Source organism: Danio rerio, chromosome 20 (genome assembly GCF_052040795.2).
Source record: "Danio rerio strain M-AB ecotype USA chromosome 20, GRCz13ab, whole genome shotgun sequence".
NCBI classification, from domain to species: Eukaryota; Metazoa; Chordata; class Actinopteri; order Cypriniformes; family Danionidae; genus Danio; species Danio rerio.
Window position 1 is genome coordinate 49,452,501 of NC_141040.1, and position 26,157 is coordinate 49,478,657.

The 26,157-nt window shown below is 32.4% G+C and overlaps 1 protein-coding gene and 1 long non-coding RNA gene across 3 annotated transcripts in view; both read right to left on the reverse strand.

The window, feature by feature from the left end:
• Positions 1-26,157, reverse strand: part of klhl29 (kelch-like family member 29) — a 611,610-nt gene that overhangs the window by 466,536 nt on the left and 118,917 nt on the right. The gene's annotated exons all lie outside the window — the stretch shown is intronic.
• Positions 14,300-18,694, reverse strand: LOC147832330 (uncharacterized). The gene is made up of 3 exons (XR_015519245.1): positions 15,501-18,694; positions 15,328-15,468; positions 14,300-15,227 (listed from the first exon to the last, which is right to left on the reverse strand). It is a non-coding gene; the product is annotated as an uncharacterized LOC147832330 (long non-coding RNA).

A 26,157-nucleotide genomic window follows, 5' to 3' on the forward strand; every position in this document is an offset into this window, starting at 1 on the left:
TCATTATCAACAACATCTTTACTTTTACTCATGAACAATTGTATGAGTGGTCAATGAATAAGTCATTTAATGGTACCATATCACAGTTTCAACAAAAATATGACTTGCTGTATTCAAATTAATACACTGACAATAATAATGAATGTTTCTTGATCAGGTCCAAATTTTTACACTTTTTAATACGAGTTATTTTTAATAACACAATTAATATTACATCAATAACTTTAACAAAAGAAGTTCATTTAAATGTTAACTTTTACAAAAAACTGCTCTCTATTTCTTGTTCAAACAAATGCAGCCTCTTTAAGCAGAATTGACTTGTTTTAACAACCTTCCCCCCAAAAAAACACCCAAATTTCTGACCGGTTGCGCTAAAAAACACACACATCGGCACACTCATGACAGCCTTGCCAACATGGTCAGGCTCAAGAGGGACCCATGAAGAAAGGGTTCACAGAGTAGAACACAAGGAGAGACCCTGCAGTGTCCCATAAGACCAAGTGTTCCTCCTGAACTCCCCATGACCCGCCAGGAGGACCCACTGGACTCCCGCTTCCAGACACGGCACGCTTCACCAAATTAATTCCTCTGGTACTACATCAGTGGTGCAGGGAAAATAACATAATCATCCACCCGCCCCATATATCCAGGCAACTGGCAGCCTAAAGTGTGCCAAGTCAGTTGGGTTGACAGATTGCACGTTACAATACAGTGTTGGTGGATAATCACCTGGACGGAAGATACACACACACAATTATCTGCATGATGAGCTTAGTGCATTCCCAGACTTCAGAACAGAAAGATCTCTCAGGATATTTATATATTAGCTGATATTTGGCTGTGTAAAGATTGTTGGCATTGATGATGGTGACATTTGGTTGATTAACTGCAGAGTTGACTCCCTCATGTCAGATCCAGTGTCAAACAGTAGCTCCGAAATAAACAAAAGCTGTCAAAATAAGGTTTGTAAAATAACATATAGTGTCATTCGTGTACTTTTTAAAAACAAAGAATACAATATAGTTGCAATAATATTTACCCATTGTATAATTTAAAATATTTCGTTGGCTAGCTATTTTGTTAGTAAATTGTTAGTAAATTTGTTAGTTTGTTTGTTCGTTGTTTTGTTCGATAGTTATTTCATTAGTTTGTTCTTTATTTTGTTAGTTTGTTCCTTATTTCGTTAGTTTGCCCCTTATTTCGTTAGTTGTTTTGTTAGTTTGTTCTTTATTTTGTTATTTCATTAGTTTGATCTTTATTTTGTTAGTTATTTTGATTGGTTGTTCGTTATTTTGTTAGTTTGTTCTTTGTTTTACTAGTTATTTTGTTAGCTTCTTTATTTTGTTATGTCATTAGTTTGTTTTTTATTTTGTTAGTTTGTTCTTTAGTTTGATCTTTATTTCATTAGTTTGTACTTTATTTTGTTAGCTATTTAGTTCGTAAGTTATTTCATTAGTTTGTTTGTTGTTTATTAAGTTATTTCTTTAGCTAGCTTGTTAGTTTGTTAGGTATTTAATTAGTTTGTTTGTTCTTTAGTTAGTTATTTCTTTAGCCAGCTAATTAGTTTGTTAGTTATTTCAATAGTTTGTTCGATATTTAGCAAGTTATTATTTACATTATTTCATTATTATATTTATTTGTACACAACTCTATAAGGGCTGTAAAATGCAAGTGCCTTTTGAATTTCAAAACAACCAATGTCAATAACTAACAAAAATGATTTCCATGTTGGATTCTAAGTGAACCCCCCCCCCACCCACACACACACACACACACACACACACACACACACACACACAAACACACAAACACACAAACACACAGAGAGAGAGAGACTATATGATATAGATTTTTTTTCAAATACTTCTTTTTTAAATGTCATTCATTTGAATAATTAGTTTATATAATTTAAATAATTGTATATTAGTTTAATAAATATTAAATATATAAAATTACAAACTGCAATAATTGTGCCGTTCCGTTATGAATTTACTTTTTAAAGGAACACACCACACACTACTCACATCTTTTACATAGCTTTTAAACAACTCATACAGTTTTTCACTCGAGGCTAATAAACAGCTGCTACAGCTCATTCAATATCCCATTTTTCAAATGTTTGCAAATTTTGCACAATTCAATTACAGACTTTGCTTTATACATGAACCAATGATACAAAATGTACTCAATTTATATTCAATATTCCATCTTTAAATACTGTGCACAGTATGCCTGAATTTTCTGCCTGAATAAAACACCCGAATGATTCTCCACACTTGCCAAAATGAGCAGCATTCAACAGACCACACAGTGTGAAATCAAGTGTCCCACAATGCAATGCACTTGACTTGACCTTTCATTTGCAGCATGACGGATGAACTGGAATCAAGAGCGAAGAGCAAAATCAATCAACAGCAAAATCTGCTGGGTTGTAAATAATAGCATTGGCTGTTGAAGTATCTGCATCTCCAACTGTCAGATGCATTCATTCACAAAACCAGACACTACAAAAATAATGCATATTCATTCAGCTGCAAGTTTGCTGAGATTTGGGGTTTTTTGTTAAATAAAAGTGTTACTTTACGCATAAATATGTTACTCATGTAATCCTCCGGTTCTACTGCACCCAACCTGCACTGAGCTGGGATCAAACCGGCAATTCTTTGCATGAGAGTTGGTTGCTCTAACAAGAAGGCTAAAGACAATGGCCTATAGCGTAAGTCTCTAGAGCACCTTTAGAGGTCAGAGAAGTGAGGTTTATCAGCACAGCACTTCGATAGCTGGCCTTTGTTACACTCCTTCCCCTAAACCTCACTCCCATCCTGGACATCCTCCCATGTGTAACCCACTAGACCTACTGTACCCAACCCTTGCTGAGCTGGGATGGATTCGGCGATTCTTTGCATGGGAGTTGGTCGCTCTAACAAGGAGGCTATAGACCATGGCCTCTGTAATAAAAATAATCATCCCAAAATGGTCACATTTAGTCACATTTTACTTTAATTCTCACAATTCTCACTATTAACAAACTATTAACTATGACTTTTAGCTTAATGAAATCTTAATTTGTTGTTTATTGATAATTAATAAGGTAGTAGCTGGGTTTAGGTATGAGGTGGGATTAGGAATGTAGTATAAGAGCATGCAGATAATGTGCTTTATAAGTAATAAACTGCCAATATTTTAAAGGCAGGTAATAAGCCAAAAGTTAATTGTCAGAATTACTTAAACTAAAGTGTTATCCATATTTTTTAATTTCTGAAAATGTGTTTTTGTCTTAAATTTCCACTTACAGCAAATTTCAGTTTTATTGCAGTTTTATTCATTCATACCTCTTTTCTGCAGACATAATTTGCCTGATTGCAACATTACATTTTACAAGTATTATGATATTCTCCCAATGCTCTCTGCAAAAATGTCCGAATCATATGTTACTATTATGTCTTATTTGACTATCAAAAACATAAACTGCAACTTTCAGCTTAGTCAATGTTTTGATAATAAATTAGAACTTATTTAATCACTTATTTGCATATTTAAGCTATATTAAAAAATTACTTTAAACAAAAGATCTTCTAGACAAGTAAGAAATGTAGATTTGATTTTAGAAATAAAAAGTCAAACTTAAAACACCCAATCTTGACTTATTATGTCTGAAAACAAATCTATACGTCCTTAATTTCCTTAAATGAAGCTAAATGATCTGCCAGTAAGTTAAATAAAAAATAAGAAATAACTTATTTCAAACCAAACACAAGATTATTGTACTAGCAGATACAGTAATTTATCTTCTTTTAAGGAAAAGCTCACTTAATTTTGTCTTATTATTTTCTGAAAACAAAACAGTATTGTGAGAAAATGCTTTTTGATTTAAGAATGTTTCGATATGTTGACTAGAAATAAAAAAGAATGTTCAAAAACAAAGTATGAAAAGCTTATTTTGGTTGTCTGGGTATGTATGGGGATAAATCCAGTTGTATACACTACCTGACAAAAGTCTTATCTCCTATCCAAGTTTTAGGAACAGCAAATAATAACTTGACTTCTAGTTGATCATTTGGTATCAAAAGTGGCTTATATGAAAGGCAAAGGCCAAAGATTATGTATCTTTTACCAAAATATGGTCATGCTTTGATTTTTAATGATTTATTTAGGACAGTAAGGTCTGACTTTGCTTAGACAAAAGTCTTGTCACTTAACAGAAATCTTGACCAGTAAAAAAATATAAAGTCATGCTGCAGTGGAAAAATAATTAATATTGTTTAGGTCATCTGGAATAGAAAATAAAGCGTTCTTGCAGGACTCCCAGAGAAGAATCAATGTTCTTTAGATTCATCTTCAATGCCTCCTCCTTCATCTTACCCCTAGACATGCTCAATAATGTTCATGTCATGTGACTGGACTGGCCAATCCTAACTTGCCTAATTAACCTGGTTAAACCTTTAAATGTCACTTTAATCTGAATACTAATCACTTGAAACATATCTAGTAAAATATTATGTACTGTCATCATTGCAAAGATGAAAGAAATGTGTTGTTATGGGTGTGTTATTAGGACTATTATGCTTAGAAATGTGTTGAAAATCTTCTTTATATTAAACAGAAATTGGGTAAAAGCTAATAATTAAGGAGGGCTAATTATTTTAGCTTTAACTATATATATATATATATATATATATATATATATATATATATATATATATATATATATATATATATATATATATATATATATATATATATATATATTTAACCCTCCTCAGGTGCAGTATCACAGCATCATCAATGTGCCAGGAATCTGCTGCCGTTTTACTGTTATAATTCCCCTCGTACTTCACCAATCCAATGCAAAAAAATACAAACTGTAAGCTGTTTAACAGAGAAAGGTGTTTTCCTGTAAACTAGCCTTGAGAGTAATTTCCCTCTAAGCCTCTTTAGAAACAGCATATTTGGAAATAGACTCCGGTGCGGAAGTTGAAATGTGCTCGTTGGGTCATTTGAGGACAGCAGAAAAGCAGTTAGTCTGAGTAAATATCGCCGCATTTACATTTCTTTTACATTTTAAATGCTCCGTTTGATCAACAAGCGGGTATACACGAACGGACAGCGTGTACGGATTGTGCTTGCAGCCCTCAGAGTCTCGTTTCCATTAGCATCGAATTAAATATGCTGCTCAAGTCAATACAGGTTTCGCTGGAGTCATTGGAACTGCTGCTCTTGAGGAAAAGAAACAAACAGAGGCTGATGTTGGTTACAATGAATCACACCGCGAGATCCAATAGAGTGATTCAATAGAGTGCATCAGTGGCCATATACGCTGTTTCAGCAGCACTTCAGCATTTTCTCAATTCATTTTTCCATAGGGATTTAAAAAAAAAAAAGGAGGCTTGGTTGAAGCGTTGCAAGTTATGAAGAAAACCAAGCAGCTTCAAGGAGATACAACATTTTAAAACATAAAAATATGATTTGAAGTTAGTTATTTATTTAGTTATTTTGTTAGTAACTTTGTTAGCTTTTTCTTTATTTTGTTAGTTAGTTAGTTAGTTAGTTAGTTAGTTAGTTAGTTAGTTAGTAAGTTACTAATTTAGTTATTTCACTTTTTAGTTCATTATTTTGTTTATTAGTTTCTTAGTTTGTCATTTTGTTTGTTATTTCATTATTTTGTTAGTTAGTTATTTCATTAGTTATTTTGTTAATTATTTCTTTAGTTATGTCATTAGTTATTTCATTAGTTAGTTTGTTTGTAAGTTTGTTATTTTGTTACACTGTAAAAAAAAAAAAAGTGGTAATTTCCTGTAAAATAACAGAGGTTGAATTACAGAAATTTAATTTAAGGAAATTTTAGTAATTTAATGTCCATTATTTTACAGTAAATTTCTGTAATTTAATGTTTGTTATTTTACAGCAAATTTCTGTAATTTAACGGCCGTTATTTTACAGTAAATTTCTGTAATTTATTGTCTGTTATTTTACAGTAAAGTTCAGTAATTTAACAGCTGTTATTTTATGTTTTTTTTTCGACACCCCAGCTGCCGGAAATAAACCGTAAAGTTACGGATTTTTCTTTTTTTTTTTTTTACGGTATAATTATTTTGTTAGTTAATGAGTTAGTTAGTTATTTTGTTTGTTAGTTCATTAGTTGTTGTTGTTTTTTTCATTTGTTACTTCATCAGTTTATTTTGTTCGCTAGTTTGTAAGTTGCTAGTTATTTAATTAGTTACTTCAATAGTTAGATTGTTCGTTATTTTGTTATTTGTTATTTTGTTTGTTAGTTATTTTTTTAGTTAGTTATTTCATTAGTTATTTCATTAGTTATATTATTAGCTAGTTCCTTCTTTTGTTCAATATTTTGTTTGTTAGTTTGCTAATTATTTCATTAGTTATTTTGTTAGTTATTTCATTAGTTATTTCACTACTTTGTTTTTTAGTTAATTATATTGTTCGTGAGTATTTTGTTAGTTATTTCATTCTTTATTTCATGAGTTAGTTATTTTGTTAGTAATTTCACTAGTTATTTCATTAGCTAGTTCGTTAGTTATTTTGTTAGTTATTTAATTCATAATTTCGTTATTTTATTAGTTATTTTGATAGTTATATCATTATTTTATTAGCTCGTCATTTTGTTGAATAGTTTGGTAGTACATTATTTTGTTCGTTATTTCACTAGTTAGTTAATTTTTTTAGTTATTCCTTTAGTTGTTTCATTACTTATTTCGTTTTGCACTCTATGCATATGCATTATAATTAACAATTAACATACAGTAATTATATTTTTTGTTAAACAAATATATATTTCACAGAATAATTCTGTTTTTCATCTATGAAAGGTTACATTTATCAGGATAATTGCGCATTATTTACAACTACAAGTGGTTCGAAACTCTTAAGAATTTCTTCTGTTGAACACGAAACAAGATATTGCGAAGAATATTGGGGGGGGAAACACCCATTGACATCCATAGTAGAAACAAAAAAAAAATAATGGAAGTCAATCCATTAACAATAAATACAACATCTAAATTTATTTTTGATTTAAAAGTCCTCTTTAAAATGCAATTGATTCCTGTGACGCGAGGCTGACCTTTCACCAACATTACTCCAATTTTTATTTTTCAATTTCAAATGAAATACGCTGAATTGCCTGCTCATTTCTGAAAATTTCTTATTGTTATCAATGTTTAAAACGGTATACTGCACAATATTTTTGCAAAATTCACACAATTCAGAATGATTTGATGCATGAAAATGCCAAAAGAACAGCATCATAAATCTTTTAAATGTCTTTAGTGTCACTTCTGATCAATTTAATGCATCCTTCAAAAATATAACAGCAGCATGAAAAATACATGTTAATTAGAGCAAATGTGAATAGGTGAAATAAAAACCACCATATGCTGAGTTCCCTGCAACACTTACTAAAAAATTATTACAATACTTCATCAGAAAAAGATGAAGCTGTTCAATAGATTTTATGACACAATTAGAAAACCAAAGCTTGTTAGCCAGCAGGCACGGTTACCATTTAACAACCTCAAAATGGCAAAATATATCCATCTCCTACTTCTTTTCTCTTTCCCCATGTGCATGCTACAGTAATAGCTTGCGGAAGCAATACAATACCATAGAACTCACAACAGCCATGTGACATTTAATGTAAATGTCAAGATATTCATGTTTGTATGTGTGTGTGCGCGTGTCCTAACATCATTCTATCCATCACAGAAGGTCAAAGTTCCTCAAGACCCACATTTAGACGGTAATCAAGCTATTTCTCGTATTATAGGCCTTTATTTTAAAGAAGCACAGCATTCATCCACCATCTGCGCTTCATTTACGACTCCTTACATGATTTACATCTGCTCTGAAAATAGAAAGACGTGTCAAAACGCGTCTCCGCCATCTGGCTCTCAACATCAACGCATGCATTTACTGTACTGCATTTAACCCAACCCCATAAAAGCATTAATAAAGCATAAGACCGACAGTTCAGATGCTGGTCACGCATCACACAAAACACCATATTTACTCACTGAAGAAGTCGCCAAGCTCATATTAAAGGAATAGTTCACCTAAAAATTCAAATTTACTCATTATTTATTTACTTAGAGTTTCCAAACCAGCACTGGGTGTAATTAGTTACCGAGTAACTAGCTACTGTAATTAGATACATTTCCCATAAAAAATAAAGTAAGAAGGTCGCTGGTTTGAGCCCCGGCTGGGTCAGTTGGCATTTCTGTGTGGAGTTTGAATGTTCTGCCCATGTTGGTGAGGGTTTCCTCCGGGTGCTCTGGTTGCCCCCACAGTTCAAAGACATGTGGTACAGGTGAATTGGGAAGAAAATGAATGAATGTTGAATATTATACACTTCACCTTGGGGAAAAAATTAAAATACAACAATGGTAAATAAAATGGCAGATGTAATTGCTATATTTCACCATTAAAAATACGATACGAAATGTTTAATTTTATGCTAAACTACAGTATTCCACTGATTTATAGTGCTAATGCACCAATGTTTTGGAGTGTTAATATCTACACATCATATACTTTGTTACTACTAAACAAGCATAATCATATGGTAATGGGAAAGTCATATAATGAACCAATATTAAATCACAAACAACTTTTTTTTCCACACAGTCTGTGGTTGCCAAAAATTTACTGCTGAAAAAATAATAATTTTAAAAGTTTTACAGTAAACTAATGCATTTCATTAAATACATTATACATACATTACACACACACACACACACACACACACACACACACACACACACACACACACACACATATATATATATATATATATGTATACATACATACATATATACATACATACATACATACATACATACATACATACATACATACATACATACATATACATATACATATACATATACATATACATATACAGGCTGTCTTCATTTAAACGGCTCATTTCTGACCTGGTGTTAAAAGTGACATTTAAAGGCTTAACTAGGTTAATTAGGTTAACTAGGCCAGTTCAGGTAATTGGGCAAGTTATTGTATAATGATGGTTTGTTCTGTAGACTATTGAAAAAAATATAGCTTGAAGGGGCTAATAATTTTGTCCCTAAAATGTTTTTAAAAAAATTAAAAGCAGCTTTTATTCTAGCCAAAATAAAACAAACAAGACTTTCTCCAGATGAAACATACAATCATACATATTATTAAGACATAATGTGAAATTTCTTTGTTCAACATAATTTGATAAATATTTTAAAAAGAAAAAAAAAATCAAAGGGGGCTAATAATCTGACTTTAAACTATGTTGAAAATAGTGATTGTTAACATGTAGGTACACTGTTAAACCACATGTGCCATTTGTCGTAAATAATCTGTCATTTAAACAAATTTTAACAGCATCATCAACATTTAATTACCTTTTAATGACAAATTCAGCTTTGTAGTTGAGGTCAAAAATATATAATAATGATGCTGTCATGTAACGTAATATAATGTAATGCAATGTAATGTGTATTCATATACCGCATTTATTGAGTATGGCCAAAGACCTAAAGCGCTTCACAATCATGAGAGGGGTCTCTCCAGACCACCACCAGTGTGCAGGATCCACTTGGATGATGTGACGGCAGCCAGAGGACAATGGTGCCAGTGCGCTTACCCAGCCTGATCTCACAAGAAGGTAAGTATTTTAAGTTTTGTCAGTTTAGTGGCTAATTTGTACGAATTCGTACGAGTTCAGTCATACGAAATTGTAAGATTTAAAAAAGGAGGCGTGGCACCAAACCCAACCCCTAAACCTAATGATCATTGGGGGATGAGCAAATCGTACCAAACTGTACGAATTAGATTGTGCAAATTCATACGAATTAGCCACTAAATTAAAACGTTACGGATTGTCGTGAGATTGTGTTGGCTCACCACACAGCAGCTATTGGTGGAGTAGGCAGACAGTGGTAGAGCCAATTCGCTGGATGGGGATGATTGGGAGACCGTGATCGTAAGGATCGATTGAGGGACTATGGCCAGGACACCGGGGTTACACCCCTACTCTTTAAGAGAAGTGCCATGAGGTTTTTTATGACCACAGAGAGTCACGACCTCGGTTTAACATCTCATCCGAAGAACAACGCCTACTGACAGTATAGTGTGCCCTTCACTTTATTACTGGGGCAGCAGGACTCACACAGAGCACAGGTTGATCGCCCCCTGCTGGCCTCTCTAACACCACTTCCAACAGCAACCTAGTTTTCCCATGTGGTCTCCCACCATCACATATATATAATCAAGTTTATGACAGATTTATGACAAGTTTTTTTTTGTCTTGGTAATGTCAAATTGTCATGACAAAGACAAAAACAGGTTGTGATGTATTTGTTTATGTCAAGTTGTCATAACAAACAATGTCATCTTTGCATTGTCATAACTGAAATAATGACACTTAATAACAGTTGTCATGAGAATGCCTAAAATCTCATTGACATTCATGGCATGTGTCATGTCACGAATAAAGGTTTTATGACAGGCTTATGAACACCCCTTTAAGTAAAGTGTCACCAAATAAATGCAAACAGGTTTTCAGCTTTCTTCAAATTATCTTCTTTTTTGTTCAACAGATTTAAGAAACTTTTTGTAACATGTAAAGAGTGAGTAAAAGATGACAACATTTTCCATATTGAGTAAACTGCTCCTTTAAGTGGCCATAATGTCACTGTCCTTGAGAGAGGATTTTTTTTTTTCATGTGCCTGTATTGTAGTTTCGACCCCAGCAATCGTAAATCTGCGTAAAGGCCGCCTGTTCATCGGGGACCGCAGACAAATGTGTCTGTGCTGCATTCATGTTCATGGACTTGCTGAAAATTAGGTCAGAATGAGAAGAAGAAGAAAAAAAGTCCAATAAACAAGTCATTTTATTCAGGCTGTCCTCATTAAAACGGCTCATTCTTGACCATGGGTTCATGGGGGCGGAGCTTACAAATGATTGGACAGGAGAACACCACTGCAACCAATCAGGATTACCATATCAACACACCAGACACCTTAGCAACATGTTTGCATAGGTAATGATCATATTCACTACTGTGATATATAGAGATTTAATGTTGATTATGAAAGATGGCTCTTATGGTCAACAAAGATAATACATGTGCGATAATATTGGTAATATAGTGCAATTATTTTATAATTTAAAAGTGTGTTGCATATCTATACATTTTAGCATCATTACTATTGTCTTCAGAGTCACATCATCACTTGTTAATTTTTCTTTGGCTTAGTCTCTGATACAGAGGTCACCACAGCGGAATGAACCGGCAGCTATTTCGGCATGTTTTTCACAGTGGATGCCCTTCCAGCTTTAACGCAATGCTGGGAAACACCCATACACACACACTGATACACTACAGCCAATTTGGTTTATTCAATACATTTATAGCGCATTTGTTTGGACTGTGGGGAAAACCGGAGCACCCGGAAAAAACCCACATGAACACGGGGGAAACATGCAATTGACCCAGTCAGGACTCGAATAAGAGACATTCTTGTTGTGAGGCAACAGTGCTAACCACTGAGCCACCATGATGCCCATCATCATTCCTCATTTATTAATATGTTAATTTGCTATTCAAGATACATTTCTTATTTGTTATTAATGCTGAAATAGTTTTAGTTAACATGTTTTAACTATGACAAAACTATGACTTCTATTTTAAAAGATAAATGGTTAAGAGTGAAAAGTGAAATTAAATGACATTTAAGAATCTTTACAAAAGATGTCAACTTCTAATAAAGAGTTATTCTGATCTTTATTTTAATTAAAGTATGTTGAAAGTGTTTCCAGTTGCATTTTAGAATCACATAATAATTACTCTGTTTTACTTTTCTTGAATATAACTTTTATATTTACATTTTTTAATATTATATTTATAATTGTAATTTTAATTGAAGTTTTAGGATTTTGTTGTAAATTGAGTCTGTAAAGCTTTTATAATTTACATTTTATTTATTTATTTTTGGTTATTTTGGCAAACGTTTTTTTTTTTATGACATATAAATATAAATTAAATTCAAAAATATAAATTCAATTCAAGATAGAATAAAATAAAATAGTCGGCATTTTAATCAAATATCTCCAGGATGCTTATTTTGAAAAAAAATGAAAAAAAAGTTTAATTTTTTTTTTATCTACTACTACTACTTCTACTACTACTTAATAATAATAATAATAATAATAATAATAATAATAATAATAATAATAATAATAATAATAATAATAATAATAATAATAATAATAAAATTAATAATACATAAATAAATAAATGCTGTTATTTTGATCTTTATAATAAAGAATATTGATATTGTTTCCCGTTTCAGATATTTTAGAATCACAGATGAATTACTGTAATATTTTTTTTATTTAATATTTTTTATTTAAATTATAGGTGATGTTTTAGATTTTTTTTATATAGATTAAAAATATCATTATTCTAAACTAAAACTAAATAATAATATTAATAATAATAATAATAATACAAAATACAAATGCTACTAAACAATAAATAGGTACATTATTTTTTATATTTATTTGTTCTTTTGTTTTTTGCATTTACTATAGTTGTTGTTGTTGTTGTTATTATTAATATTATTATTGTTCAATTACATTACTTATTTATTAATATGCTGTTATTTATTTATTGTTTTACTATTTTGTCTTCTGTAGTTCTTGTTACAAAAGTTTAAAAGAAAATGTATGACCATGTCTGTCATGTCAAGCATTTATGTATGTACTTTCACTCAATTTAAATAAACAAACCAAAAACAACGACAACAAAATTGATATCAAAATAAACTCATAGCTTCCAAATGCAAGTGCAAGCACTGAGAGCGGAGGGTGTCATTCTCGGCTGGCATCCCGACACTTGCCTGTTGACTGACTGTGATTATCGACACCGCAGGGACACGGCAGAACTATGGGCGCCTCTTAATGCACTGCGTGTCCAAACCCTTTCAGGCAGTCCGGCGGCTCTGATCTAACTGAGGCTATAAACAGCTACTGTACCTCAGCCCAAGTGCTTTAAAGTAAAGACAGGTCCCAGCAGCGGCGAGGGCTTTCCACGGGGCCATTAAAAAATGATGTGGCCCGTACGGTTCAGCGCAAATCGCGGGTCAGCCAAAGTACATCGCACATAGACCGGTTCACGTCACCGCAAATACACACACACACACAGACGCCACTTAACCTGCTCCCTAACCTACTCACAGTACCACGGTCAGACGCCGGTCAACATGAAGAGAGATAAAGACCACCGATGATAAGCTGCAGTCGGGAGGATATTCAGACCAGACACTGCACCCAAAAACATTGCTTCATTATTAAATAAATAAGGAAATGAAGGGCATTTTTAGTTTAATAAATTCCCCATTCATGAAAACACTGGTATAGTTTAAATATTCTAAAGCAAATAGTAATAATAATAATAATAATTTTTATTAATAATTAACAATAATGATTATTTTTCTTATTAAGTTTATAATTTTGGGAACAGTATCAATATTTATTCTTCTTCTTCTTCTTCTTCTTATTATTATTATTATTATTATTATTATTAAGTTTATAATATTGGGAACAGTATCAACATTTATTACTATTATTTATTTATTTATTAAATATTGATACTGTTTTAAATATTATAAACTAAATAACAACAACAATAACAGCAACAATGATAGCAATAATGATAAAAATAATAAATAATGATACTGTTTCCAGTACAATTACATTAGAAATACAGACGAATTAGTACAGTTTTATTTAACTAGAATATCAATGTTATTTAATATTTTATATTTCAATTTTTATTTTTATTATTTATATTTTAAATATAAACAAATGTTGACGTAAAAAAATAATAAATCAATTAATAAAATAGCCACATATAAACATGCAGACAAAGACCAAAGACGACAAGCTGCAGTCGGGACAATATTCAGACCAGATGTACAGTAAAAACTGTTTCTTCATTCACCTGTCAATGTAAAGTGTCTAAAAATGTAAAGAAAATATCAAAAATGAAACTTAAGTGTCACTTCTTATCAATTTGACTCTGTATTTGAATTGCAATATATATTTTAGCAAAATTACAAAATTATAATAAAATTAAAAAATCTAAATTATTACTTATTTCTCTTACTCAATTCTCACAAATCAAAATTCTTTTACAGCTAATTAAGAAATACTGAATAATTATTGTGGTTGTATGCATTTGAATATGCATTTTATTATTTATTTTGCATTTTTATTTTAGATTTTTTTGTGCACTGTGTCTATACAGATTTTATAATTATCTTTTTTTTTAATTATTATAATTTTTTTTATTAGTTTGGAAATAAATACATATTATCCTCTAGCATATCTCTAGCATTAAATATTTCCAGCATTCACGAGGATGCATATTTCCGAACAACACTGACATAGTTTCATTATTCAAAACAAAATTAACTATAATAATAAATCAAAATTATTAGAGACAAAATGATTAAAGTTTTAAATTATTAATTTTTTCATTTTTTAATCAAAAATCAGATATTTATTCACATCTCTGAAAGTCGGCAACTCGTCATTCAAAAGATCATCTACTGTAGGCAAAATAAGCATTCATTTTATTTTTACCCTTTTCACCTGCAGTGTCTTTATAAATGATTTAATATTGAACACACAATCCAGATTTTTTTAAAGCAAAATATAAAGCATTTTGATGTGACCTTTAATGGTAAATCAATAAATAAATCATGGCTGTGTGAACACGGCTGTGCAAAGTCTCTAAGTGCTCTGCTTTTAGCTGCGACAAACACAAACAGAGCTGAAAATAAGACTGACCTAGTGAACCCGTTTATCCAGAATTTATTCAATGAACTTTTTTAAATGATCAGTCAATACGTTGTGCAAATTATATTGTATTTTGGACTAATTTCCTGTAGCTTAAAAAGTAATGTGCGTGCAAGTGTATATTAGTTGACTTATTTTTAAAAAGGGAGCAAACATATGGCTTTTAAAGCAACTAGATGACTTTACTTAAAATGAGTAAACCCATTGCTTTTGAAGTGTTTAGTTGAATTTACTTTAAAGTTAATAAACCTGTTGCTTTTAAAGCAATTAGTTGATTTTACTTTTAAAAATGGTTATAAACCTGTTGCTTTTAATGCGATTAGTTGACTTTACTTAAAAAAAAACATTAATAAACCTGATGCTTTTAAAGCGATTAGTTGACTTTACTTAAAAAAAACAGTAATAAACCTGATGCTTTTAAAGCGATTAGTTGACTTTACCTAAAGTTAATAAACCTGATGCTTTTAAAGCGATTAGTTGACTTTACTTAAAGTTAATAAACCTGTTGCTTTTAAAGCGATTAGTTGACTTTAAAAAACGGTAATAAGCCTGTTGCTTTTAAAGCGATTAGTTGACTTTACTTAAAGTTAATAAACCTGATGCTTTTAAAGCGATTAGTTGACTTTACTTAAAGTTAATAAACCTGATGCTTTTAAAGCGATTAGTTGACTTTACTTTAAAAAAAAAACAGTAATAAAAATGATGCTTTTAAAGCGATTAGTTGACTTTACTTAAAGTTAATAAACCTGTTGCTTTTAAAGCGATTAGTTGACTTTAAAAAACGGTAATAAGCCTGTTGCTTTTAAAGCGATTAGTTGACTTTAAAAAAACGGTAATAAGCCTGTTGCTTTTAAAGCGATTAGTTGACTTTGCTTCAAAAAACTGTAATAAACCTGTTGCTTTTAAAGCGATTAGTTGACTTTGCTTTAAAAAACGGTAATAAACCTGTTGCTTTTAAAGCGATTAGTTGACTTTACTTAAAGTTAATAAACCTGTTGCTTTTAAAGCGATTAGTTGACTTTGCTTTAAAAAACGGTAATAAACCTGTTGTTTTTAAAGCGATTAGTTGACTTTACTTAAAAGTTAATAAACCTGTTGCTTTTAAAGCGATTAGTTGACTTTGCTTTAAAAAATGGTAATAAACCTGTTGTTTTTAAAGCGATTAGTTGACTTTACTTAAAAAAACAGTAATAAACCTGATGCATTTAAAGCGATTAGTTGACTTTGCTTTAAACAACGGTAATAAACCTGTTGCTTTTAAAGCGATTAGTTGACTTTGCTTTAAACAACAGTAATAAACCTGTTGCTTTTAAAGCGATTAGTTGACTTTACTTAAAAAAACAGTAATAAACCTGATGCTTTTAAAGCGATTAGTTGACTTTGCTTTAAAAAACAGTAATAAACCTGATGCTTTTAAAGCGATTAGTTGACTTTGCTTTAAAAAACAGTAATAAACCTGATGCTTTTAAAGCGATTAGTTGACTTTACTTAAAAAAACAGTAATAAACCTGTTGCTTTTAAAGCGATTAGTTGACTTTACTTAAAAAAACAGTAATAAACCTGATGCTTTTAAAGCGATTAGTTGACTTTGCTTTAAAAAACAGTAATAAACCTGATGCTTTTAAAGCGATTAGTTGACTTTACTTTAAAAAACAGTAATAAACCTGATGCTTTTAAAGCGATTAGTTGACTTTTAAAAAAATGGTAATAAGCCTGTTGCTTTTAAAGTGATTACTTGACTTTGCTTAAAAAAAACGTTAATAAGCCTGTTGCTTTTAAAGCGATTAGTTGACTTTCAAACTTTAAAGTGTCAACCTTGACATGTTACTTTTAAAGCGATAAGTTGACTTTACTTGCAAAACTGTAATAAACCTGTTGCTTTTAAAGCGATTAGTTGACTTTACTTTAAAGTGTCAACCTCGTCATGTTGCTTTAAAAGCAATTAGTTGACTTTACTTAAAAAAAAAATGGCTAAAAAAGTTTTAATCAGAAAACATCGATTCAGCATAACAGTTCCGAGTTTCAACAGGTTTTCTGACTTTTTAAAATAATTTTAAAGTGTTGGTTTTAAGATATTTTGGATACATGTCCTGTGGTCTGATAAAACTATAGATTAAACTGTTTGGCTGCAATGACCAGTGTGGACAAAGGGGAAAGCTTACAAGCCTAGTAACATCAGCATAACTGTGAAGTATGGGTGCGGCAGCATCATGTTGTGGGGCTGTTTTGCTGCAGAAGAGACTGGTTCACTTCACAGCATAGATGGCATCATGAACAAAGAACATTATGTAGAAATACTGAAGCAACATGTCAAGACATCAGCCAGGAATTTAAAACTAGGCCACATATGGGTCTTCAAAACAGAACATGATTCTAAGCATACAGCCAAATTAGTTAAAATGTGCTTTAAGGACAACAGAGTGAATTTTTTGGAGTGGCCATCACAAAGCCCTGATCTCAATCCTATAGAAAATTTGTGGGCTTTTTCAGCCAACAAATCTGACTCAGTTACACAAATTCTGTCAGGAGGAATGGACCAAAATGTCTGCAAACTGTTGTGAGAAGCTTGTGGAAGGCTATCCAAAACATTTGACCAAAGTTATACAGTTTAAAAGCAAAGCTAAAAAAAAATACCAACGAAATGTGTGTAAACTTTGACTGTCAATAAAAAAATTATTAAAAAATAATTCTTGTATCATTCTGGCATTAAGCAAATTTCTATCGTTTAGGCAATGCTAACAGACCTAAAGCAGTAAATGTTTAGTATGATTTACCATTAGACATTTACAAAAAAAATGGTTATGTTCCTTTTTTAGAGTGTCTGTAAACTTCTAGTTTTAACTGTAAGAATTGGTTATTTAAGAATTTTATAAAGAACCACATTGGTTCTTAATATTTGGTGCCAGTTTATCAGGAAGTGACTGTTTTGTTCTCTTTTTACCTCATTGGATGGAAACGCTGCTTTATTCTCAAACTTTTTGTGCGATTTTCCAGTTTTGCGCATAAATCTAATTTGCATCTTTAGATGGAAACACAGCTGTTGTGATCTAATTACAAAGATTGGCTTGTAAAATTAACCAAACCCAGAAGAAATTGCACGATTTTACCATTTCTAATTCCTGTTTCAGAACAAAGCAAAGGATCTACAGGTGTAAAACGCAGTGCCTGCAGCATGCGATTATAGCCCATGTGTCTCTCTCTCTGTTAATTTTTCCTCAGGTCTTCCTTTGCCTCCCGTGTGGACTCTCCTGCAGTGACCCTGAGGCTGAAACCACAGAAACCTGTCGCTCTGAGACCAGTCACTCCATCCTTGGAGAAATAAGACTGTTCACACAAACACCTCTGCACAGCACAGATCACGTGTTGACGAATGCATCTCTTATTTTAGTTGCAGACATGTTTGTATTTATTCTGTGAAGCTATCTAAAAAGCTCATCAACCACTAGAGACTGAAAACAGAGATCTGAGCTCTCCAGACTGCATTTTAAAGCATCTTCACAGACACCTTTTGAAAATAACAAAGAGCTCAGTGACACGAGGCGGAGCAGGATTATGAAAAACAACTGCTAAAAATACTTATTCAAGACCATTACTGATTAAAAAAACAACAGTTTAAAGGCATTGTGAATGCAATATTATTTTTAATATTTGTGTGTGACATTTTAATGTATTATACATTGTTTGTCTAGGATCAAGATCTACTGGAACCAATGGATCCCCTGTTTACATCTGCTATTGAGTAGATGAGGCACACTCATTAACACCTGGGGCTCTTTTTTAATGATGTAAGTGAGTAGTCTAAAGCCTACTGTATTTAAGACAATTCCGAATTTACTTTTGCTATAAGTTGGCATGAAACGGATTGAATAAGAATGTTGTTTTTCCCCTATTGTGATGCACATCCAATTGTAATAGTTTCTGAAATGAGAAGAGGAAAAAAAAAAGAAAACGTAGGCCGGTGCATGATTTTTTCTTAGGCAACCGATTGGATTGTTGGAAGATGGGCGTTGTTCACAAAATTGAGGAAGATTTTAATGCCAGTTTGTTCTCAGTTGTAGAGCCACTATCGGCACCATCTAGTACAGAATGTTTTCAGATGTCCGATGACGATGACAACGAGAAGCTAAGATTTACAGAGGGGATTGTATTATATTTCTTTAAACCACTGCTTCCCGTTAACACAGGGCAGAAATGACACATTGCCTAAAGAATTTATAGCCCCAATCTAAAGGACTGAAAAATCTGCCCTAAAATACTGAAAGCCCCCTAAAGGACTGAAAGCTCCACCCTAAATGACTGAACGCTCCACCCAAACGGACTGATAGCTCTGCCCTAAGAGAGTTGAAGCTCCGCCCTAAAGGACTTAAAGATCCACCCTAAAGGACTGAAAGCCCCACCCTAAAGGACTGAAAGCTCCGCCCTAAGAGACTTAAAGCTCTGCACTAAAGGACTTAAAGATCAACCCTAAGGAACTGATAGCCTCACCCTAAAGAACTTAAAGATCAGCCCTAACAAACTGAAAGCTCCGCCCTAAAGGACTGATAGTCCCACCCTAAAAGACTGAAAGCTCCGCCCTAAATGATTTAAATATCACTCCTAAAGGACTTGAAGATCCACCCTAAAGAACTTAAAGCTCAACCCTGGACTTAAAGCTCCGCCCAAAGGGACTGATAGCCCCACCCTAAAGGACTGAAAGCTCCGCCTTAAAGAATATAAATATCAGCCCAAAAAGACTGAAAGATCCTCCCTGAAGGAATGATAACCTCACCCTAAAGGACCTAAGGCTCTACCCTAAAGGACCTTAAGCCGTGCCTTAAAGGACCTATAGCCTGACCCTAAAGGACTGAAAGATCTTCCCTAAAGGACCGAAAGCTCCACCCTAAATGACTGATTGCCTCAACCTAAAAAGTCTGAAAGCTCTCCTTAGTCTGTAACACCCATTCCAGGGGTTTTAGTCTTTGCTAATGAGCTAATAATCTGAATCAAATTTGTTTGGTTAAGGAGACATAAATAATGTGCATAGCTGGTGGTCTTCCAGGAACGTGATTGAGAAACACTGCCCCCTGAAGGACTAAAGCAGGTGTGTCCAAACTCGGTCCTGGAGGGCCGGCGTCCTGCAGATTTTAGCTCCAACTTGCTTCAACACACCTGGAAGATGTTTCTAGAAAGCCAAGTAAGAGCTTGGTTAGCTAGCCCAGGTGTGTTTGATTAGGGTTGGAACTAAACTTTGCAGGACACCTGCCCTCCAGGACAGAGTCTGGACATCCCTGGACTAAAAGCTTCATCCTAAAGGACTTAAAGGTTTACCCTGAAGGACTGACAGCCCTACTTTAAAGGATAGATAAACTGAAAGCCCCGCCCTAAGGGCATTCCATGTGACTATTTAAAGGGAAGGTTATGGTGTTTATAGATTATAAGGACTAAATAACAAATACATAATAATGAACTGCAGAGACATTGTGTAGAACAAACCACTATTATATGCATATGAAAATGAGAAGAAGACATTTTGATTTCATGCCCATTTTAAGTAGAGGTAAAAGGACTGGAGAGCAGTACAGGGATGACCTACCACTGCTGGTGAGATTCTGAAGTGCTGATCCAGAGAACACTGTACTATCTATGAAAGGTAGTGAAACGACAACTGACATGACTACAGTAGGTCATGTGATAATGACGAATGGAGGACGTAGTACGGCTAAGGTCCATTCATACTACTTACATTCATAATATATAGAACATGCTTTTGTAATATTTGTGAAGTAAATGTATATTCAAACACAGTACCTCCTTGGGTAGAGTGCAATTTCAGATGCAGCTCAAGTTGTGTCATGAATATTCATAAAGTATTTAAATATAAATAAATATATATATATATATATATATATATATATATATATATATATATATATATATATATATATATATATATATATATATATATATATATGGAGGGAGAATATCCGTTTAATAATTATACCTACTGTACATGTGCACAAAAAACATCAATGCATTTCTATGTTGCACTAAAAAACACACACACACCCCCAGTGCTAGCATACACACATGGGCATATATGCATACGTTCATGAAAATAAACATGCAAACACAGCACATTCTGATAGAAGCTAAAAGCAAAGCGTGCAGTAAGAAGGCATTACACTCTCATTACCAAAACAAACAAGCAGCTTACGTGCATGTATGTGTGTGCGTGTGTGTGTGTGTACTGTAAGTCTGGGATTTATATTGCTTCAGTGTGGGGGTTACAGGGGAATACATTCACTCTCATTTGACTTCGCACTGGTACTTGAGCTTGCAATGCCTCAAGGTTACGCACACGCATACACACTTGCACACACACACATTGAGACTATGTAGATAAATGACTCTAGTGTGCTAGAGTTTGATCCAAATGAAGCAATGATGTAGCTCAGTGGCCCGTGCCCTACATCTCAGTATGCGTGTGTGTGCGCGTGTGTGTGTGTGTGTGTGTGTGTGCATATACAGTAGCTGTGAGCTCACCAGCAAATGCCAAAGCGCCTACTTTATTAGTCAGAACTGCCCTGGGCTGAAACTGAATAGCCCTAATGACAAAATATGAGGCGCGATGCAGCCAGCAGGCCCTAATTGAATCGTTTGTCTCGCAGTTTCGGAAATGATTGCGATGGAGACACTCAGCTGCACTTTCATGACTGTACAAAAGCATTTAAAGATTTTTTTAAAGTAATTTGGTCATAGTCTGAAGCAGAAATGAAATAAAGGAACAGTTTGGTTGTTGCCACAAGTTATTTCACAATATTACACAGACATACAATAAATGTTTGATAACAGAGATTGGACTATTGGACTATCTGTATTGGTTTTTTATTATATTAGATAATATATTCATTCCTTCATTTTCTTTTTAGCTTAGTCGCTTTATTCATCAGGGGTTGCCACAGTGGAATGAACCACCAACTATTCCAGCATATGTTTTGTGCAGCGGATGTCCTTCCAGCTGCAACCCAATACTGGGAAACACTAATACACACTTTCACACACATACAATACGGCCAATATACTTTGTTCAATTCACCTGTACCGCATGTCTTTGAACTTGCGGGGGAACCGGAGCACCCAGAGGAAACCCACACCAACACGGGGAGAACATGCAAACTCCATACAGAAATGCCAACTGACCCAGCCGGGACTCAAACCAGTGACTTTCTTGCTGTGAGGCGTTCGTTCTTCCCACTGCGCCACCGTGACACCCAATATAATATAATATAATATAATATAATATAATATAATATAATATAATATAATATAATATAATATAATATAATATAATATTAATATCCACATAATATTAATATAATATTCCCTTTATTAACCAGATGTCGCCACAGCCACAGTGGGTAACGCTCTCAGCCGCACAACAAGAAGGTCACTGGTTCGAGCCTCGACTGGGTCAGTTGGCATTTCTGTGGAGTTTGCATGTTCTCCCAATGGTTTCACAAATTGACTGTTTTACTATATTTTTATCAAATTAAAGCAGCATAAAATACTTTTATTTAACAAAAGGTCTTACCAACCTAGAACTTATGAAAATAAAATAAGATAAAATCAAATAAATAAATAAAATTGGAGGTTAGAAAGTTTTGTTTAAAAAAATTGTATTAATCAAAACTGACAGTAAATAATATTTAAATTGTTTTAAAAGAAAAGAGGAAAATAAATATTTACTGTATGTGCTGTCTGCTTAAACTGAAAATTATTGCCATTCATACAACAAAATAACAGTTAATAATAGCTAAAAATGTTAATTGCATTACAGAAATATTGCAGAAATAAAGTACATTTTAACATAACATAAACTATGTAGCAGCTAATATATTTAAAAACATTTATTTATTTAATTTTTATATTTATTTAAATAAAATGTCTTTAATTAAATGCAGCAAAGGAGACGTTAAAGAGGAAGTTACAAGTCTTAGCAGCATATGACTTTTGCATAATATAATATAATATAATATAATATAATATAATATAATATAATATAATATAATATAATATAATATAATATAATATAATATAATATAATATAAATTTATATAATATAATAATGGTGACGCGGTGTCGCAGTAGGTAGCATGCTGCCTTACAGCAAGAAAGTCACTGGTTTGAGCCTCGGCTCAGTTGCCATTTTTGAGTGGAGTTTGTATGTTCTCCCCGTGTTCACTTGGGTTTCCTTCGGGCGCTCCATTTTCCCTCACAAGTCCAAAGACATGTGGTATAGGTAAATTTGCTAGGCTTAATTGTTCATTGTGTATGTGTGTGAATGAGTGTGTTTGGATGTTTCCCATTGCGGCTGGAAGGGCATCCGCTATATAAAACATGTGCTGGATAAGTTAGCGGTTTATTCCGCCGTTGTGACCACGGATTAATAAAGGGACTAAGCCCAAAAGAAAATGAAAGAATGAATGAATTATAATAGTAATAATAATAATAGTAATAATAATAATAATCATGTATTTATTCATTCATTTTCGTTCAGCTTCATCCCTTATATATCAGACGCCACAGCGGAACAAACTGCCAACAATTCCAGCATATGTTTTAAGCAGCAGATGCTCTTCCAACCACAGCCCAGTGCTGGGAAACAGGCATACACACTCATTCACACACACACTCATACACTAGAAACAAATTAGTTAATTCAATTTACATTTAGACCATGTTTTTGGACGGTGGGGGTAACCGGAGTACCCAGAGAAAACCCACACGAACACTGAGAGAACACTCAAACCAGCGAACAAAATATAATATAATATAATATAATATAATATAATATAATATAATATAATATAATATAATATAATATAATATAATATAAAATAATATAATATAATATAATATAACATAACATAACATAACATAACATAACATAATATAATATAATGTAAAAAGCTGATCCTTTACATTAACATATGCACCCACATTTACATTTCAAATATCCAATCCGTAATTTCATATGCGAAAAAGGTCAGCCAATCATAAGAGGTCATTCACATGTTCAAAAACAAAGTGCATTATCATATGGCTCCCTTCATTTGCATATTAACACCTATTCAATATTCAGCACCTCCGTCTCATGAACATCAATGTGAAGAGTACATAGGGAATAACCAATCATATTTCCATATAGAGGGTCAAAAGCATGTAGAATATTAATGTTTCATGTGACAGACCTGTGACACATCGACATCATCAAGCATTGTTGAATATGCATCATTTCTCATGACTCTGCAGATTCAGTGTTTGTTGTATTGATGTTTGTTTTATTTAAAAACGACCCACACTCTTCATGTCTCTGATTCTGGCTCTCTTTATTCTATATGCGAGGTCTGAGTCAGTATCACAAATTCTGTCAACAGTTCATTATATATTTTAACCCAAGTGAAAAAAATAAGTAGAAAGAAATAATTAGCTTGCTTGAAGAAAGAGAAGCCTTTAATTAATTAGTTTTAATTGTTTCATGTTTGTGGGATATTTCACTGTTACTTATATTAAAAAATATATATATATTATTAAAATTATAATAATAAATTATCATTATAAATTATATTCAAAAGACATTGATCTCATATGTAAAACAAATAAATTAATTAATAAATGAATTAATAAAAACAAAACAAAATTATATTAATTGTTAAAAAAATAAACCCAAGTCATATCGAAACAAAATAAAGTGAAGCAAAACAAATCGAAATTAAATGAAACAAAAAACAACAACACAAAACTAAACAACAAAACAAAACAAAATTAAACAAAAGAAATCAAAATCTATATCAAAAACAAAAAGAAACTAAACAAACTGTAACAAAACAAAAAGAAACAAAACAAAACAAAAAAACAAAATGAAACAAAACAAAGGAAAACAAAAGCAACAAAATGAAACAAATTAACAAAACAAAATTAAACAAAAGAAATCAAAATCCATATCAAAACTAAATGAAGCAAAAAAGAAACAAAACAAGAAACGGAAAACAAAATGAAACAAAACATATCAAAACAAATCAAAATGAAACAAAAACAAAACAAAAACACAAACACAAAATGAAAAAACAAAACTAAACAAGAAATTTAAATAACACTAAATGAAACAAAATAAGACAACACAAATCTAAATGAAACTAAACAAAACAAAAAACAAAACAAAACAAATCGAAATGAAACAAAAACAAAATGATAAACAAAACAAATAAAAACAACAAAACAAAAAAACTAAACTAAGCTAAACAAAATTAAAAAAAACTAATTCAATTAAATGTATAAACCAAATATACTTTTATTTTGTTGCTGTTATTAATATTATAACAATGTTGTAATTTTAAATTTTCTTCAATATGTCCTACTTTTCATTTATTTTTCATTAAAATATTTTTACATAAAATACAAAATTACAAACACATTTATTATTAGTAGTAGAACTTTTAAAAGTTTTTTTTTGGATATTATTATTATTTATAATTTGATCATTTTGTATACTTTTTTAATAAAAACTTAATTTTTTTAATTAGTTTTTTCCTTTTTCTTATATTTAACTTCTGTGTTTCGTATTTAAAAAAAAACGCAACTTCCTATTGTTCTTATTCTAATTAGTTTTCGTTTCCCTTTTTTCTTCATTTCAGCGTGAAATGTGAGGTCTTTCACCCATGCAGAACCAACTTGCACAAGATTCTCATTTACCTGAACGTCTCTTTGGGACAGTTCGTGCCGGCGAGGCCTGTCTGAAAAACGCGTACCATCATCCAGCTTATTAAAGTGGAAAATGAACTAATTATACACAAGATCAGCAGGAACGAAAGTCAGAGAGGAGAACAGGAGCTCAGAGCTGAGAGTGTTCAAGCGTCCTTCAACCTGCAGAAAGGAAAGCCTGATAAAACAACAGCTCACTGTTCTGGCCAGAACAACACTGCATTATCACATGTGAAGAGCTGCTCAGAACACAGCCTCCTTCACCTCACAGATGAGTGTGTGTGTGTGTGTGTGTGTGTGTGTGTGTGTGTGTGTGTGTGTGTGTGTGTGTGTGTGTGTGTGTGTGTGTGTGTGTGTGTGTGTGTGTGTCTGTGTGTGTGTGTCTGTGTGTGTGTGTGTGTGTCAGAGAGCTTGAAAGAGAAAGACATAGAGAGGGTGTTATAGTAATGGAAAGCCCTTTTTCTGGCCCTTGGTGAGTTACGCACACACACAAATGTATAAAAAAAATCTTTTGCTAGCTTTCACAGAAGTTGAGATACTCCAAC